The 6,959-nt window shown below is 34.4% G+C and overlaps 1 non-coding gene across 1 annotated transcript; it reads left to right on the top strand.

Annotated features, from left to right (window-relative positions):
* Positions 1-6,583: 6,583 nt before the first annotated feature.
* On the top strand, positions 6,584-6,711 carry LOC114078507. Its single transcript, XR_003580187.1, has one exon. It is a non-coding gene; the product is annotated as a U6atac minor spliceosomal RNA (small nuclear RNA).
* The last annotated feature ends 248 nt before the right edge of the window (positions 6,712-6,959 follow it).

Below are 6,959 nucleotides of genomic sequence, written 5' to 3'. Positions count from 1 at the left end.
AACTGAAATGTTAGTTGGCATCAAGAATAATGAACATGATCATAAATTTGGTTGAATTTTAAGGTTAAAGTCAAACACATAATAATGTGGGTGTGGTTAGTTCTGAAACCTTATTGTGAATATATACTTGGATAGATTCCATCGATTCGAAAGCTCAACGAAAAGGGAAGACTTAAGTCCCTAAGTGATTATATGATTGATTAGGCAAGTGTATGCCTAAACCTTTTTTAAGCATATGAAATTCGTCTATTACCTTGTGTGATATGTGAGAATGATTTGGAGGCTTATTGCTTATTTGTTGGTGTTGTATCACAATTAAATTATTGAAAATTTTTTCTTGTAATCAAAATGATTATCATCTCATTTTTATTTGAGCATGTTATTTTCATTGATCTGAGACATGGTTGTGATAAGTGTTATGTGATAAGAGGATGTACTATTTCGAGGGTCGTATCACATGCCACTATGGATATTTTATTTTGAAGGACATATCGTGTACCGTGATGTTACTATTATAGAGGGTCGTATCGCACGTTGCGATGGATGCATGGACAGATATGTCGTCCATGGGTTCTAGAGTCAGAGACAACGGCCGTGTATCATTAGGTCAGGCATGCATTACTGTATTAGACATTGCATTTCATGGCATTGCATATTTTGATCATCGATAAACTTGAACTTGTGTTTTGTTGATGTTGTGAGTGATTTTCAGTGAAACTTATGACTGACGAATATTGAGTTGTTATTGAGCATTGTAATATGTTAAAGTGTTGTTATTGAGTTGGGTGCTTCTGCGCTGTTAGGTTGGGCTTGTTTTATGCAGGTTGTAGTATGGAGGTTCACACAGGGTGTAAGTACCCGTATTTTGTTCTCTTCTCTTATGTTTTGAAGTTATCTTTTTTGTACTTTGTTGTTTGGTTCTCACCCCTTTCTTCTACAAATTTTTGTATGTTACGATCTTGGATCTTCGTGATACCTTCCGTTCTCTTTGTTTTGGAGGCATCTTGTGGAAAATTGTGAGGTAGTTGTTTGTCATCTTAGTGAACCTTCCTACTCCAGTTTATGACTTTATTTTTACTTGAAAGATAAATACATTTTAGACTTGCGTGTTTTATTTAAATTCTAGTATTTATATAGGAGACTTGTGCATATAGGAGACTTGTGCACGTGACAACCTGGTTTTGGGGATTGAATTAAGTTGACTTGTTTTCATAATAGAAACTGTTATTTGACTTTGTTTATTTTTGCACTTTGTTAGATGTTGAGTTTTAGGCTTACTTGTCTTGGTGAGATACGACGAGTGCCATCACACCCATTGTTCGATCGTGATATATCTACAACAAATTTTATCTCATGTATCACAATATACATATTAATGGATGTATCTTGTCTCACCTAATTATTCTTGGTTGAATAAATTGAAAATTGCTTGCGAGTATATGAACTATATCTTTGTAAGGTGTAAGTTAAACATGTGATTATATATATGATTTCACATATACAATATGTTCTTTAATTTTAAATTTTTAGTTTTTTCGGTAAAAAACAAGAGACCTTTCTTCGTTAACTATTGATAGACACATAATTATTTTTTATTTATGTACACAGTCAATAGAGAAGTCATATATAAGAGCCAACAACATGAACACCATTTATTATGTTATAGCTTATAAAATAAAATGTAGTTGTCTCTTCACATGTTCATATAACATTTATACAGTTTAACGTGGAACACATGTGCAAAGCAAATCTGTTTAGATGGCAAGAAAAATTCACAACAAATATCGTCTATAAGGTAATATTAGTGAGATACAACTAATTACAAAATGTAACATCATAAAACTTATATATATATATATATATATATATATATATATGAAAACAGATGGGTTTAATATAATGAAGCACTAAGTAGAAACTAACTATATCTGAAATAAGCCTCTAAACTAGACTACAAATACTGGGACAAGCCCAGTTAAATCTAGCAAAAAATGAAAATAAATAACTAAAGACTGAAATGAAATTCAATATTGTTATCCTCGGAGAATGAGGACTCATCACTGAATCTACTGAAATGGAGATCGGGAATCGATTTATGCGTGACCTGGATATTGAGAACCTGAACCCACATCACGAGAAGATGTAGCACCCATATGCGTCAGTACTTAAAAGGTACTACGTATGTAGGATTGAGTAAAGCTGAAATAAAATATAATTGAACAAGCATAAAAGCAAGTAAAATAACTCTGAATNTATATATATATAATATTATAATATACACACACACTTTATTGCACTTAACTAATAAAACTTTTCATTCACCATCTTCATAGGTTTGCAACATGCATCACCTAAAAAACCTTTTTCAGTTTTTCAGTGAAGTTATCTAGATCCTCACTAATGTTTGAACCAGTGAAACTCGCAAGATTCATCCTCAATAAATCACGAATCCTCGAAGTGTCAACCCCTTTTTTGTCAAGATCCTCTTTGCTGACCCACCTGATTAGTCACATTCTACCTCAACATCCTAATTGCCTCTCTGAATTTGGCATAAGTAACTTTTCCAAGGGTTGCACTTCAGGTGCATTGGGCACCCCATGTTCCTTAACGTTCCTCCTAGCTGGATGAACTCTTGCTTCTTTTTGAGGAGCCATGATTACCTGAGACACGTGAAAACACAAATTTGAGAAATTTTTTAGATATAAACTCTAATGCACGAAAAGAGTATGAAATTAGTGAAGAAATTCTTAGATGTAGTAGACTCCTAATAATAGATGTAGCGTGCTTCACAGCAATAACTAGGACTCTACAGACATGGCTTCGTTGACTCCGTAAGACTCTTGAACTGTTGTTTGTGATACCAAGTTTGTCATGCCCCAAGCCTACACCCTGGGCGTGGCCGACAATCAATGACCAATGTTGGCCTCAAGTCGATCCTTGTCCAATATAACTTAACTCGGTGGAAGACAATAATTATAAACCTAAGTGAATTGAAGAAAATGTAAATACTGAAAATGTTTTTAAACTTAAACATTCAAACTTTGCAAAACTTGGCAACCCAAGTCTTTACAATAAGGAATAATACTTAAAGACACAAAGGACTAATATCTGAATGTCAATAGATGAAGCCTATAAAATTGAGATGGATGTTGGGACAAACCCCACAACATCCTAATGACTAAACTAGAAACCGAGTAAAAGAACCCTCCAACATCCAAGAAATTCTCTAACCTTAACCTCTTGGAATCCTTGGGGAAAGAGAGGCCCAAAGAAAGCTTCTTCGAAACAGGCCCTACTCGGATGTGGTGCATCCTCTCCCTACACCCCTTCCACTGGTCAAACCAAGTCCTAGCAATACCAATGAGTTAATATGCATCTAGCTCAACGCTCTCAATGTCAGCAACATGCATCACCTTGAACACCTTTTTAAGTTCTTCAGTGAAGTTCTCTAGATCCTCAGTAGTCCTTGAACCAATGAAATCGCGGAATTCATCCTCAAGAACTCACAAATCCTCAAACTGTCAGCCCTTTCTTGTCAAGATCTTCTTTGTTGATTCACCAGATTAGTCACAACTTAACTTAACTTGCCTCTTTGAATTTAGCATTAGTAACTTCTCCCCTGGGTTGAACTTCAAGTGCATTGGGTACCCCTTGTTCCTCAATGTTCCTCCTAGCTGGATGAACTCTTGCTGATCTTTGTGGAGTCATGGTTATCTGAGACACCCGCAAACATGAATTAGAGAGAAAATTTTAGAGATAAACTATAACACACGAAAAGTGTGAAAAAACTGAAGAAATTTCTAGGTGTAGTAGCCTCCTAATTATAGATGCAGCACGCTTCACATTGATAACTATGACTCTACAAACACGACTTCATAGATTTCCTAAGACTCTTGAACTCTAGGCTCTAATACCAAGTTTTTCATGTCCCGAGCCTACACCCTGGGCGTGGCAAAAAATTGATGGCCACTGCTAGTCTCGAGCGGACCCTTGGACCGGCTTACATAAGTTAGCGAAAGAGAATAATCATAAACTTAACTGAACTAAAGAAAATAAAAATACTAAGAATTTTCTTAAAACGGAAACATTAAAACTGAGTCAAAAATGGCCACTGAAGTCTTAACAATAAGGAATAATACTTAAAGACTCAAAGGACTAACATCTGACTGTCTATCTATGAATCCTTTAAAAACAAGATGTATTTTGGGACAAAAGCCAAAATATCCTAATGAGTAAACTAGAAATCTATAAAAAGAGTCTTCTAAAATGCAAGAAGGCTCACCACGGACTCTGGAGTGCTTAACTGGATTAACACAGTGTTGGATGCGGATCCTCATTACCTGCTTCTGCATCATGATATGAATTACATCAATTGACATCAGTACATTTAACATGTGAGTATGCATGTTGGAATGCTAAACAACATAGTACTGATAGGGAAATCTAATGAACTTACCTGACTCAACTCGACTCAACATACTGGACTCATTTAAATATAAAGCAATTTGAAAGAAAGTGCAATATAAAGAAAAGTCGTTTAAAACATGTTGTAAACTGTGTGTATGCAAAGATACAATTAACTCTTAGATGTATGTAAAAATACAGATAAAATGTGAATATAAAATAGAATAACTTCTGGGAGTTTCTCTAACCCAAAACCATCACATAAGAGTTATAGTGATGATAAAATGCTCTACTTCAAGCTTTCAACGCATCTTATACTAAGCAAAAGATATAAGACCTGAACTACCTAAAGGATCCACTAGTTTACTGTGAAAAGGGTTGATCTTCAAAGTATGATCCTTTTCTACCCAAGGTGGATACATGGTTTTATGGAGATGTGAGGTATCTAAACTCATGCTCGTCCCCAATTTGTTGGTCAATAATACTCCCAATATATACTGGGTCTTATGTTTTAGAACATACTTCTTTTGTGATTTGAGATTATCGCTCAAAACAAAGCTCAAAGTCTATCTTGGGAATCTCAGTTTCCTTTGCTTTCTTCATTTTAGAAAGCTATAACTCTTTTCTTAAAAATAGCCGGAAGGCTCTTTAGAAGTCTCAGATTCCGTTGTTGTTTAAATGTGAAAACATTTCTTTTAGACCTCTTTGAGAATACATAGTCCCCAAATAGTTATTTGAAGAAAGAACTTCAACTTTAAATTTTACTGAACTCAACTCGTAAGTCTTTACAAAAATTTAAACATTGTTAAGGACTCTTTAAAACTTTTAGAAACTTTGCTTTGACTTGCTCCTTAACATCTAAACTTTACTCTTAACTTCTTTGACTTTAATCTTACCTTTCCTTGAATTAAATATGGATTAAAGATTCATGATATCTTTATGGATTAAAGGTTCATGATCTCATGTTTATGGATGATTTCATGATGTTTAGATGTACCTTAGAGTGTTGGAATCAACTAAGAAACATAGGTACATTACTTAGGAACTATTACGAGAAGGTGGGAAAAGAATAAGGAGAATTGACATCCCTGGCGCTCTAAGAGGCATGGGGCGTCCATCCCTAAAATTATAGAGACTTGGGTGGGGCTCTCTGGCTGGCGTGGCGCCCCAAGGACCTAAGGTCCGAGATTGCTCTGTGGGGCTTTGAGAGGTGCAATGCCCCAATGCTTTTACCATGTGTTCTGGACTTTTCTCATTCGTTTTTCATCTTTAAACCCTCTAAACTTACATGGTTCTTTACCCAAACACTTAGGGATCATTAGTACTATCAATCTATAGTAGATTCAACGCGAAATTTCACCAGGAAATATGAATTAAACCATAAAAAAACTTCAACTATACAACCATCAAGAACTCAACGAATTTTCAAAAATGTTCTTCAAGAACACACTTTCTTAACATTAAAACAACTTAAATGGGTTGAACATAAACAATATTGGCATATTTTTGAACTAAACCAACACTATGTGATCTTATATACCTTTATATGGAACACCCCGATGAATTCCACGCGCAAAGCTTGAGCGTTCTTGGCGATTCTTGATTTCTCTCCTCTTTTCTCTTCTTTTCTCTCTTCTCGAAGCGCTAGTGTGAATTCTATTTTTTAAAACCGAACAAAGTTATGGTCTTACCCCTAATTAATTCCTAAAAATGAATTAATTTTATTAGGTAAGGAAAATACAACTTTGCCCTTCCCAAATCCATATTGGGCTTTGCTTAATCAAACAACCCAACTTCTGTAAGGAATAAAAGATTTGGAAAAATTATTCTAAGGGCTTAAAACTACACCTAACGCATCCTGAGCAAGGATTTATGGCCATTTGATGTTGACCAAAACCTCAATTTCAGCATACTTAGAATTTCCTGATTTTCTTGTTCTTTCCAAATATAAGTATTTTCATATTTTGAACCCTTTATTAATTCATTCTAGTTGCAATATACTACCTAAAAACTAGTGTGTGTGTGTATATATATATATATATATATATATACATATATATATATCACAGACAGAGGAATCGAGAAAATGATCAAAATGGTCTTTAATGTATGGGTAATGTTTAATATTGGTCCTTAATATATTTACTTGATTGAAATGTTTCTGAGTGTGTAACAAAAGTTGTTCGTATAAAGGAGAGATGGTTGGCATCTTCCCCGACTGGGACGGGAACAACCTTCGTGCTTTACCTGTTATCAGACACATCTGATTAAGGCTACCCACTTCGGTGGATCTTACCCAATTTTTTTAGAATACAAAAAAAAGATGTTCGTTGTAATGATTAATATATTTCACTCAATTAAATAAATTATAAAAGTAAAAGGAATCAAATATTTCATCAAACTTTGAGAAAAGACACATTCTATGTTACCTGTTAAGAGTTTGACTCATCTACGTCATTTCAGTTAACTAATAATGATATGGCTAATCCTTTTCATTAACTGAAATGACATAAATGAAACAAACTTTTTATAGGTAACGTATATGAATTTTTCTC

The sequence above is a fragment of the Solanum pennellii genome, chromosome 8, assembly GCF_001406875.1.
Source record: "Solanum pennellii chromosome 8, SPENNV200".
In the NCBI taxonomy this organism is placed as follows: Eukaryota; Viridiplantae; Streptophyta; class Magnoliopsida; order Solanales; family Solanaceae; genus Solanum; species Solanum pennellii.
The sequence above is the reverse complement of the archived record's forward strand: the minus strand, read 5'-3'. Positions and strand labels throughout refer to the sequence as shown.